This window comes from Jaculus jaculus, chromosome 4 (genome assembly GCF_020740685.1).
Source record: "Jaculus jaculus isolate mJacJac1 chromosome 4, mJacJac1.mat.Y.cur, whole genome shotgun sequence".
Taxonomy (NCBI): Eukaryota; Metazoa; Chordata; class Mammalia; order Rodentia; family Dipodidae; genus Jaculus; species Jaculus jaculus.
The window spans coordinates 124,373,283-124,386,406 of record NC_059105.1 but is presented as its reverse complement, the minus strand read 5'-3'; the positions used below and the strand labels follow the sequence as shown (position 1 = coordinate 124,386,406).

Sequence of the window (13,124 nt, the reverse complement as noted above, 5' to 3'; positions counted from 1 at the left end):
ACAGCACCTAGAATAAAACCTTGTTTTGTCTCTCAAGATTTTCCTCTTCTCTCTCTAGCACTTCATGTGTAAACTTTGATCTGGGGCAGTTGACATGTTTGCAAAAGCCAATACATTTTTTTTTTTTTAATCTTCATGGAACCCGTGGTTGTCGTGGGCACAGAGGCTGCTAGGGCCAAGACTGTACTTGCACCATCTCCACCCCTGAAGAGCCAGCTGGCTCTGGCAAGTGTTTTAACTACTTCTGACAAAATCAGAGGAATAAACAGACTCCTACACCTAATTTCTGCTTCCTACCCCTACCAGATCCTCGAGGCTCTGGCTACAGGTGGTTAGATTGGTCTTGTGGCAGCACAGTATATTCTTGAGATCAGGTACTTTGGGACCTGAACTATCAGGATGACACATGGCTTAAGGTTCATAGAACTATAGTTAAATCACAGATAATGCATGGATACACCTCTTCTCATTCTCCAGATGGGATAATTTAACTCTAAAAGTCAAAAGTATTCAACTGTGTTCTTGAGCCATAGAATCTATTTTGTCTGACATCTTCACCAAGCTGAAGAAATGCTTAACACAAGATACCAGATGGTTCTTCAAAGACTATGGCCTTCTCCTCCTCCTTCTTCCTCCCAGTGCCCTTTCCATGGTCCTAGGGATCAGCCTTGGGCAGAATAATGGAAACAGCGAGGTTTGCCCTGACAGAGTAATGGCTCTACTCTGAGGTTCTTTACAAATATCTCTCTCAAGACTTCTTCATGCCAACAACATGGTCCTTTCTATGCTAGAATATACAAAGAACTCAAAAGCTAATCAAGGGCCTGGAGGGATGGCTTAGCAGTTAAGGCACTTGCCTGCAAAGCCATAGGACCCAGGTTCAATTCCCTAGGACCCATGTAAGCGAGATGCACAAGGTGGTGCATGTGTCTGGAGATCGTTTGCAGTATCTAGAGGCCCTAGAGCATTCATTCTCTCTCTCTCACACACACTCTAAAATATGTAAATAAAATAAATATGAAAAAATAAATAAATGACAGGCATGGTGGCGCACACCTTTAATCCCAGCACTTGGATGGCAGAAGTAGGAGGATTGCTGTAAGTGAATTCTAGGTCAGCCTGGGCTAGAGTGAGACCCTACCTCGAAAAACCAAAATAAAATAAAATAAATTTTTTTAAAAAACTAAGCAAGCAACCCACTTAAAAGATGGGACAGGGAACTGAACAGAGTTCTGATGGGAAGAAATGCAAATGGCCAATAAACATCTAAAAAGATGTTCAACATTTTTAGACATCAGGGAAATGCAAATTAAAATGGCTTTGAGATTTCATTCCACTTCGGTCAGAATGTCAATCATCAAAAAAGATCAAATAACAAATTCTGGTCTAGTAGAGGAACCTTCATCTACTGCTGGTATAAGTGCAAAATTGTAAAGCAACTATGATAATCAGTATGGAGGCTCCCCCAAAATCTGAAAATAGATCTACCATTTGATCTAGCTACACCACTCCTGAGCATATACCCTAAGGACTCTATTCTTTACTACAGAGATACTTGCTCAGCTATGTCTACTATTCTATTCACAATAGCTAGGAACTGAAATTAGCCCAGATGCCTGTCAACTAATGAATGGATAATGAAGATGTTTACATATATATATGTATGCATGCATGCAATGGAATTCTACTCAATGGTAAGGAAAAATGAAATAAAATTTTCAGGAAAATGGATGGACTTGAAAAATCTCATACTAAGCTAGGCTCAGAAAGACAAGAACCTCATCTTCTCTCTCATACATGGTTCCTACTATGGAACAGCTTGACTTGTTTGAAAATGGTACTGAGGAAAGTGGGGGTGGGAGGGAGGGTATTACCATGGGATATTTTTTTATAATCATGGAAAATGTTAATAAAAATTAAATAAAAAATAGACTTTATTGTAAATAAATATGCTAGACATTTACTCATAACTAATCTAAAAAAGAAAAAGAAAATGGTACTGAGCGTCATTAGTTCTGCAAGGAGCTAGAATGAGGCTCAGAGAGAATGGAAACAGGAAGGGATGACAGGAGGGATACTTGCTAGGCAAGTGGAGTGACTGAATACAGGGGGTAGAAGGATCTTGAAATGGAAATAAAGGGGGGGAGATACACAAAACTAATGGCAGCCTGAATCAATATATAGAAATCTTCCTCCTAGTTAGCAAATAAGAGTTATCTCTTTTAAAAATATTTTATGTATTTATTTGAGAGAAAGAGAGAGAGAATGGGCACACCAGGGCTTCCAACTGCTGCAAACAAACTCCAGATGCATGCACCACCTTGTGCATCTGGCTTATGTGGGTCCTGGAGAATTGAACTTGGGTCCTTTGGCTTTGAAGGCAAGTGCATTAATTGCTAAGCCATCTCTCCAGCCCAAAAGTTATAACTCTTTTTTTTTTTTTTGCCAGCTTATACATTTTTTGAGCCTTTAAGTTTACATTATAAGGTACAAGGAAAACCAGTTCTGTTTAATATTTGACACAGCTATAGTAAAATACTTGGGACTATATAAGACTTACAAGGGATTACATTTCTCAAAAATTGGGATCAAGTAAACGATTTTTAACTCAAGAAATTTTCCAGTTGACTCTTCCCTTATAATAACAGAAAGCACTAATTGGTTATATAAGTTTCAATGCCAAGTCTTATCATTGTTGCTGATGTCTAGACCTCTGAAGCACTGCTATTTCAATCAGTATCTACTAATTCCACTTCAAAAATGAGTTTTGCATTTGGTGGAATTCTGTTGGGAAAGTCAAGGTAAATTTGATCAAAACTGCCTCTTCTCTATCCCTCAAGCCTGAGTATACAATATTACAATTATGTATCCTGGATATTAGTGATGTAAGTCCAAAAGAACTTTGGGTTGGGCATTGTAGCCTATAATCTCAATAGAGGAAGGGCAGAATTCTGAGTTATAGACCAGCATACAATAAACCTGAATTTTTTTAAAGGAATAGTGTATTTGATTGAGAGGCTAATATATATTAACCAAATATCTTAAATTACAATAAAAATTATATTCAATATAGGCTGAGTTTCAGTTGGCATCTTGCTTATTTTCATGGCTTGTTAATTCTAATTAACCAAATTAGCCAATAAAGGCTCAGTACTTAATAGAAAAGAGATTTGGTCTAATGAGTGTACGGGCTATACTAAGTCTAAGTCTGGATTGAGCTAGCACATACCTACTGTGAATTCAGAGAAGGGTATGATTTCTGTGTAGCAGATTAGTACTGGGAGAGAAGCTGCAGCTGACCATCTGATTTTTGGTAGGCTGGCTGAGGATGAGTTCATTCTCAAGTAAGTTTAACTTTTAAGAGTACATAGATTTCCAATTTCCCTTAACTCCCTTTCATCTCCATATCCCAGACTTATTAACTGGGCCAACAGAATGGAAACAACAGTTAACAATTACCTTTCTATGTAACTGTTAGATCGGTCTAGTTCTAAATGGCCTAAATTGCCTTTTTATTTTTTGTAAATGTTCACAAACTGGGCCTACAGAGAAGTACTGTCATTAGTATTAATAAATGCTTACTAACATTATTTGTCTTGTGGTCTCCTTCATTTTTAAGATGGTGATGCCCCAGGTCTGTTTCATTTCTAAGCTTGACTACTCTTACTTAGTTACCTTATACTATAGTGTAAAATTGTCCTCAGCTACATATAACAGACTACTAGCTTGCTATTATTTGTATTGAGCATTGTAACACAAACCTGTTAATCTCAGCATTCTGAAGGTAGAGACAGGACAATAGTAGTTCAAGGCTTCTCAAAGACAGAAGCTTAAACTTGACAATTAAATCTTTAAAATTAAGAACTTGAATAAGAAAAGGAAAAGGAAAAGTCCAATTCAAGTGTGAAAACTCTGTACCAAAAGAAAATACCTGCCAGGCACAGTGCTGCTCCTAAGGTCCCAGTTTACTCAGGAGGCTAAGGCAGCTTTCACCTCAAGGGGGAAAATGTATCTGCACTGGACATCTGACTATCAAGAAGAGGTCTGGAAGGACTCCTGATTTGGAAGTTAGCCTACATAGCATCTTTCACACCTTCAGGTGGTCTGCCTTAAGGATGGCTTTAGCAAGGTAGAGTCTTGCTCAAGGACAGGCTGACCTGGAATTCACAATGTAGTCTCAGGGTGGCCTTGAACTCATTGTGATTTTCCTACTTCTGCCTCTCAAGTGCCGGGATTAAAGGTTTGTGCCACCATGCCCAAGTTTAGTACTTTTTCAATTTTTTCTTCTTGTTTTATTTTTTAATTTTTAAATTTTTATTAGCATTTTCCAAGATTATAAAAAAAATCCCATGGAAATTCCCTCACCCCCCACACTTTCCCCTTTGAAATTCCATTCTCCATCATATTACCGACCTATCTCAATCATTGTACTTACATATATATAATATCAACCTATTAAATACCCTCCTCCTTTCCTTTCTCTTCCCTTTATGTCTCCTTTTTAACTTACTGTCCTCTGCCACTAAGTATTTTCATTCTCATGCAGAAGCCCAATCATCTGTAGCTAGGATCCACATATGAGAGAGAACATGTGGCACTTGGCTTTCTGGGCCTGGGTTACCTCACTTAGTATAATCCTTTACAGGTCCATCCATTTTTCTGCAAATTTCATAACTTCATTTTTCTTTACTGCTGCGTAGAACTCCATTGTATAAATGTGCCACATCTTCATTATCCACTCATCAGTTGAGGGACATCTATGCTGGTTCCATTTCCCAGCTATTATAAATTGAGCAGCAATAAACATGGTTGAGCATGTACTTCTAAGGAAATGAGATGAGTCCTTTGGATATATGCCTAGGAGTGCTATAGCTGGGTCATATGGTAGATCAATCTTTAGCTGTTTTAGGAACCTCCACACTGATTTCCACAATGGCTGGACGAGACTGCATTCCCACCAGCAGGGTAGAAGGGTTCCTCTTTTTCCACATCCCTGCCAACATTTATGATCATTTGATTTCATGATGGTGGCCAATCTTACAGGAGTGAGATGGAATCTCAATGTAGTTTTAACCTGCATTTCCCTGATGATGTAAAAATGTAGAACATTTTTTTAGATGCTTATATGCCATTCGTATTCTTCCTTTGAGAATGCTCTATTTAGCTCCATAGCCCATTTTTTGATTGGCTTGTTTGATTCCTTATTATTTAACTTTTTGAGTTCTTTGTATATCCTAGATATTAATCCTCTATCAGATATATAGCTGGCGAAGATTTTTTCCCATTCTGTAGGTTGCCTCTTTGCTTTATTCACTGTGTCCTTTGCAGTGCAAAATCTTTGTAATTTCATGAGGTCCCAGTGATTAATCTGCGGTTTTATTGCCTGAGCAATTGGCGTTGTATTCAGAAAGTCTTTGCCAAGACCAATATGTTGGAGGGTTTCCCCTACTTTTTCCTCTAGCACTTTCAGAGTTTCAGGTCTGATGTTAAGGTTTTGAATCCATTTAGACTTAATTCTTGTGCATGGCGAGAAGAATCTATTTTCATCCTTCTGCAGATATATATCCAGTTTTCCCAACACCATTTGATGAAGAGGCTGTCTTTCCTCCAATAAGTATTTTGGGCATTTTTATCAGATATCAGGTGGCTATAGCTACTTGTGCGTATATCTGGGTCCTCTATTCTGTTCCATTGAGCTACATGTCTGTTTTTGTGCCAGTACTACACTGTTTTTGTTACTATGGCTCTGTAGTATAGGTTAAAATCAGGTATGGTGATACCACCAGCCTTATTTTTGTTGCTCAGTATTATTTTAGATATTCGAGGTTTTTTGTGATTCCAAATGAATTTTTGGATTGTTTTTTCTATTTCCATGAAGAATGCTTTTGGAATTTTGATAGGGATTGCATTAAATATGTAGATTGCTTTAGGTAAGATTGCCATTTTCACAATATTGATTCCTCCAATCCAGGAACAAGGGATATTTTTCCACTTTCTACTGTCTTCTGCAACTTCTCACTTGAGAGTTTTAAAGTTCTCATTGTAGAGATTCTTTACTTACTTAGTTAGGTTTATTCCAAGGTACTTTATTTATTTATTTATTTATTTTTTAAAATTTTTTATTTATTTGAGAGCGACAGACACAGAGAGAAAGACAGATAGAGGGAGAGAGAGAGAATGGGCGCGCCAGGGCTTCCAGCCTCTGCAAACGAACTCCAGACGCGTGCGCCCCCTTGTGCATCTGGCTAACGTGGGACCTGGGGAACCGAGCCTCGAACCGGGGTCCTTAGGCTTCATAGGCAAGCGCTTAACCGCTAAGCCATCTCTCCAGCCTTTTTTTTTTTTTTTATGCAATTGTGAATGGGAGTGATTCTCTGATTTCATCCTCTGTGTGTTTGTTGTTAGCATATGTGAAGGCTACTGATTTCTGTGTATTTATTTTGTATCCTGCTACATGGCTGTAAGTATTGATCAGCTCTACCAGTTTGCTAGTAGAATCTTTAGGGTCCTTTATGTATGGAATCATGTCATCTGCAAATAATGATAACTTGATCTCTTCCTTTCCAATTTGTATCCCTTCTATGTGTGTCTCTTGCCTTATTGCTATGGCTAAGACTTCCAGTAGTATATTAAATAAAAGTGGGGACAGTGGACACCCTTGTCTTGTTCCTGATTTTAGTGGAAAAGCTTCCAGTTTTTCCCCATTTAGTAATATGATGGCTGTAGTCTTGTCATAAATAGCTTTTATTATATTGAGATAAGTTCCTTGTATTCCCAGTCTCTGTAGGACTTTTATCATGAAGGGATGTTGGATTTTGTCAAATGCTTTCTCTGCATCCAGTGAGATGATCATATGAATTTTGTCCTTCAACCTGTTTATATAATGTATTACCTTTATGGATTTGTGCATATCGAACCATCCCTGCATCTCTGGGATAAAGCCTACTTGGTCAGGGTGAATGATCTTTTTGATATACTCTTGTATTCTGTTTGCCAATATTTTGTTGAGAATTTTTGCATCTATGTTCATGAGGGAGATTGGTCTGTAATTTTCTATTTTTGTTCTATCTTTGCCTGGTTTTGGTATCAGGGTGATGCTGGCCTCATAGAAGGAGTTTGGTAGAATTCCTTCTTTTTGTATTTCTAGAAAAGCTTAAGAAGCAATGGTGTTAGCTCTTCCTTAAAGGTCTGGTAAAATTCAGCAGTGAATCCATCTGGGCCTGGGCCTTTTTTAGTTGGGAGATTATAGATAACTGTTCGGATATCCATGTTTGTTATAGGTCTATTTAAGTGATTAATCTCATTTTGGTTTAATTTAGGTAGGTCATATGAATCAAGGAAATCATCCATTTCTTTCAGATTTTCATACTTTGTGGAGTATATGCTTTTATAGTATGTCCCTATGATTTTTTGAATTTCTCTGGAATCTGTTGTGATGTTACCTTGTTCATCTCTGATTTTATTAATTTGTGTCTCTTCTCTCTTTCTTTTGGTCAGATTTGCTAAGGGTTTATCAATCTTGTTTATCCTTTCAAATAACCAACTCTTTGTTTCATTAATTCTTTGGATTTTTTTTGTTTCTATTTCATTAATTTCTGCCCTAATCTTTATTATTTCTTCCCATCTACTGATTTTTGATTTGCCTTGTTCTTCTTTTTCCAAGGCTTTAAGGTGAAGCATTAGGTTGTTTACTTGTGACCTTTCTAATTTCTTAATATAGGCACTTAAGGCTATAAATTTACCTCTTAGAACTGCCTTCAATGTGTCCCAGAGATTTTGATATGTTGTGTTCTCATTATCGTTTGACTCTATAACTTTTTTGATTTCCTTCTTGATTTCTTCATTGACCCATTCATCATTTAGTAGTATATTGTTTAGCTTCCATGATTTTGTGTATGCTCTATAGCCTTTCTTGCTACTGATTTGTAGTTTAATTCCATTGTGGTCAGATAGAATGCAAGGAATTATTTCAATTTTCCAGAATTTGTTAAGATTTGCTTAGTGTCCATGTGCTGCTGAAAGGAATGTATATTCTGCAGCCTTTGGATGAAATATCCTGTATATATCGGTTAGGTCCATTCCTTCTATGACCTCATTTAGTCCAGATGCCTCTCTGTTTATTTTTTCCCAGGATTACCTGCCAGTTGATGAGAGTGGGGTGTTAAAGTCACCCAAAACCACTGTGTTTGGTGTTATCTGTGACCTTAGTTCTAATAGTGTTTGTTTGACGAATTTGGGAGCCCCCATGTTAGGTGCATATATGTTTAGGATTGTAATGTCCTCCTTTTGGAGTGTGCCCTTAATCAATATAAAGTGACCTTCCTTATCTTTCTTGACCAACGTTGGACTGAAGTCTACCTTGTCAGATATTAGGATAACAACCCCTGCTGGTTTTCTAAGCCCATTTGCTTGAAACACTGTCTTCCATCCTTTCACCCTAAGATAATGTCTATCCTTTGTAGAAAGGTGAGTTTCTTGGAGACAACAAATTGTAGGATCCTGCTTTTTAACTCAGTCTGCAAACCTATGTCTTTTCGTTGGGGCATTGAGGCTGTTGATATTAAGAGATATTATTGAAAGGTGTATATTTATGTTTGCCATTTTTTTTTTTTTTTTTGTGGTTCCGGTTCTACCTTTGCTTTCTTGTGTTAACTAGTATTTGAGTATTGCTTGTTTCTTCTAGGTTCCTTATATGTGTGCTTTTCCTTTTATTCATCATGGAGGATTCTATCAAGTATTTTCTGTAGAGCTGGTTTTGTCTTCAAATACTCCTTTAATCTGCTTTTGTCTTGGAATGCCCTTATTTTTCCGTCTATTTGAATGGATAGCTTTGCAGGATAAAGTAACCTTGGTTGACAGTTGTTATCTTTCAGAACTTGGAATATATCACTCCAAGCCCTTCTGGCTTTAAAAGTTTGTGTTGAATAATCTGCTGTAATCCTGATGGGCTTGCTTTTATAGGTAACTTGATTTTTCTCTCTAACTGCTTTCAATATTTTTTCTTTGGTTTGTGTGTTTGGAAGTTTGATTATAATATGGCTAAGAGAAGTTCTTTCCAGGTTTTGTCTGGCTGGGGTTCTAAAGGCTTCCCGTATCTGCATTGGCACCTCTTTCCCAATTTGGGGGAAATTTTCTTCTATGATTTTGTTGAAGATGCCTACTATGCCTTTGGAGTGGAATTCTTCTCCTTCTACTATGCCCTGAATTCTTATATTGGATCTTTTCATAGTGTCCCGAATATCTTGAATTTTCCACTCATACTTTTCTATAAGTTTTTCTTTCTCTTTGTTGGACTGTATTAGATCTGCCACCCGGTCTTCTAGTTTATATAGTCTGTCCTCACCTTTTTCCATTCTACTGGTAAGATTTTCTACAGTTTTTTATTTCATTAACTGTGTTCTTCGTTGCTAGTAATTCTTATGTGTTTTTCTTTATTATTTCTATATCCTTATTTTGTCTTGTATTGCCTTCTTTATTTCATGAAATTGGTGTCCTACGTCTTCTTTGATTCCTTTGATTTCCTCTTTGAGTTCCTCTTTGACTCCTTTGGTTTGTTCTCTGACTTCTTTGAACATATTTACAATCATTCTTTTGAAATCTTTCTCAGGCATTTCCTCTAACTTGTTCTCACTGGAGGTCATTTCTGATGCATTAATACTTTTAGGTAGATTTATATTGTCTTGCCTTTTAGTGTTTCTTGTGTTATCTTGTATATATTTTTGCATCTTGGATTAAGTTAATGCTTGGATTTTTTAGCTAGCTGGGTATTCTTAGCTGTATCAATTGATTTTATGTTATATATTTTCAGGGTAGGAGCTTAAGCTGTTAGGTGTGGCTCTTAAGACTCTCAGAGTATCTACAACGGTGCTTCTAGGGGTTGAGTTTCCCTGCTATGGGAATTTTCAAGTAGGCTGAGTGGAATAAAATACAGGTAGATTCTAAAACTTAACTAAACACTGTACCCATTCAATCAAAAATAGCCCCAAGTATGTATGCCAGAGTAGCTATTATAACAACCAGATCCTCTATCAACATAGAGGTTAAGATTTCTGGTCTGTTGAGGGATCCAAGTCAGCTTGTGACCAAGTGAGACCCTTACCTGGTGCAATCCCAGTTATCTTGGATGATTTTGGTCTCAGTCAATTTGCTGCCTGGTCATCAGGCTGCTGTTCTGATTTCTGGAGCTGGGCACGGGCTTTTCCTGTGGGGCAACCAAGCCTGGCAACTGTGGCCCTGCAGATCAGCACCCCTGCTGCTGGAACTGCTGCTGCTAAAGGTGCCTCTGCTGGGTCTGTCGGCAGCTGAATCTGCTGCTGCTGGTCCCACTGCTGCTGCTGCCTCTGCTGCTGCTACTGCTGTAGCTGCCACTTCTGGAGGCACTGTTGCTGCTGAAGCTGCTGCTGCTAGGTCCACTACCACTGCTGCCACTGAAGCTGCTGCTGCTGGGTCTGCCGCTGCTGCCACTACTGGGTCTGCTGCTCCTGCTGCTACTGGGTCTGCTGCTGCCAGGGCCGCTGTTACTAGTGCCGGTGCCGCTGATGTTGCTGCTGGACTCTGCTCCTGCTTGGGTCATGCTGTTGGCTCAAGTTGGTGTGGCCGTTCCCAAGACCACTTCTCTGTTCAATGGAGCTGGGCTCAATTGGTGGGGGAGGGGAGGGAGCTGCAGCTGCTCTGGTTCTCTCGCTGTTCCATGTGTTCTTTTACTTCATAGTCTGCTCCTCTGTTGCTCACTGCCGCTCTCCCTTCACTTTTCCTGAGTTGCAGAGAGCGTTGGTGTGAGTGGAATCTCCCACACCTGGCTTTTCCTGCGGCTCGAGCTGAGCCTGGTGGCTTTCTGGTGCACCGCCACCACCGCGGTTGGCAGAGCTGCCGGGACCACTTTTGCCAGCCTTGCAGGCTCTGGATGCTCTGGATCTCTTCTTCTTCTCCGCTGCTGCTTCAATTTCCTATACACCTCACTTTTTAGTAAAAGTGTGTATTTTCCTGAGTTTTTTGGTCTTTTTCCTCCCTAGGCTGCTTTGGCATGGTACCTACGCTGCCATCTTATCCAGAAGTCCACAATTTTTTCTTCTTTTAAAAATAAAGGAAAAAAGGATACTTGGGGCATCAGGCTGTCCTTTCTTTCCATAAGCCCATTCTGGTTCAATCTCTTGTAGAGCCTTTTCCTCCTTTACTCATAGTCAAGAGTGCTTCATTCCAGCCTCTCATAACCTTGCTTACTCCAACCTTAAAACTTCAAGGCTTGGCATTTTTCTTCTTCTTTGAGTTTGTTTGAATATTGGTATCAAAACACTCCTATCCTGTAGTATTCCTGTGTACCAGCAGTGAACAACAGCTCTCTTTTTGAGAAAGTTTATTTTATCTCCTTTCTTAAGAACAAATTTTATATATTTTGGTGGTCCCTCATCCAGAGTCTCTGAAGAGTTCACTGAGCTTCACAATTTTCACTTGCTCAGATACTTTACTTATGCTTTCAGTACTCTTGAAATGCTTACTTTCAAAAAGATGGTTATAGGTTGTAACCAAATTGTCCTTATTAGCTGTTTTAGCTATATTTTTAATGTTTCCTAATAATTTATGTTCTGCAAGAAACAAATCTGAACCGTGATCCTGCAGGAACTTGATAATGTCCTTCTTGGACAGCTGTTCACTGTGCAGCTGCTCCTCGGTCCACACCCACTGCAGAACAGACGCTGCCATCTTCCCCTACTGCCACAGCTGCCCAGAAGTTAAAACTTAATAAGAGGTTAGGAGGAAAGTCTGGGCACAAGTGCCCTGTAGGGGCTGGAGGAAGTTTAACCCTAAAACCATATGCTCTGGTTGGTAAATTCCAGCACCAGAACTGGGTTATTCCCCTCAGAGAGCTATTGGTCAGGGAGGCCCAAGAGGTGCCCAAAACACTGCAGGTCATTGTCACAGCAGCTGATTGACAACCAGAGCTAAATGGTATGACTCTACTACTGGAGACACCATATGCTGTGGCCAGGGGTCATAGGACACTGAGAGATCATGCTGGAACTGAGAAGTAAGCCAGCTCTCTGCTAGAAAGTACTATGGGAGCTGCTGCAAGATAATGGTCACCAATAGCATGAACAAGTAGGGGATGCTGCAAACTACAAAAGCAACTAGCTGGGCAAGATGCACACACCTGTGCAATAGTGGCACACAGGCTGTGGTAGTAATCAACTATTCTCTGATTGGATATGAGACCCATTCACTGGGAAGGAATTTCTACCTGATACTGAGAACTCAGCCAGAATCCTATGGATAGGGAAGTCTTAGACTCTACAGAGAAGCTACCATTGTCTTTTGGCTAAGAAGGAGGGAATACCCATCAAAAAGTCTCTTAAATGACTATGCTTATTTCCTTAAGCTTATCTCCCATGCTGCTCTCACTCTAGGTTGGAGAATCTACTTTTTACAGATGGCAGCAAATACCAAGGAGAATCAAGATCCATCAGTATGAGAAAGCCAACTACCTAGCACAAGACGAGTCCTCTCTGTTACATCTTCCAGGGCCCAGGAGACATCACAGAGTAAGTGGTGATTTAAACATGAATACTGCTCTCACTACTAGCCTGAGAAACTCCTCCAGGGAGATGGTGGTAAATACTTGAGGACAATCAAAACTCATAAAAGCAGAAAGTCAGAGGATGCAGAGAGCTTAGCACTAAATAAGACTTATAACATGCCCCCCAAGGCTTAAGGAACATTGCAGAAGAGGAGAGGTAACTGATTTCAAGAGCCATAGGGTGGGAAGGAGTATCTGGAGGCACTGTCTTCCTCCCACAAAGACTGACTTTCATGACCCCACGGTGAATACCAGTTACTCCACTGAAGAGGGCCCTCAGTAGAATTTGGGCAAGGGAGAGAGGATATATGAGTATAACCTGAAGGGAATATGACCAATGTACACTATGTTCATACAGTAAAGTTCATAATTAATCAAAATGTGTTTTACTCCTGAAATAGTGATTGTAGTGGTGAGATTTCATAGACTGTGTCAGGTCCTGGGATGGTATATATGTGTCATCTAAATAATTATGTTATCTTATCCTATCATACTTAACAAGAGAATAAAGCAAAGGAAAAACACTGCTTTTTTGATATATTTTTTTTAGTAT

At 39.2% G+C, this 13,124-nt stretch overlaps 1 protein-coding gene and 1 pseudogene across 7 annotated transcripts in view; both read right to left on the bottom strand.

The window, feature by feature from the left end:
• The window catches only part of Eml6 (EMAP like 6), a 460,853-nt gene that overhangs the window by 61,210 nt on the left and 386,519 nt on the right, over positions 1-13,124 (bottom strand). The window lies entirely within an intron of this gene.
• On the bottom strand, positions 2,730-11,700 carry LOC105944811 (annotated as a pseudogene).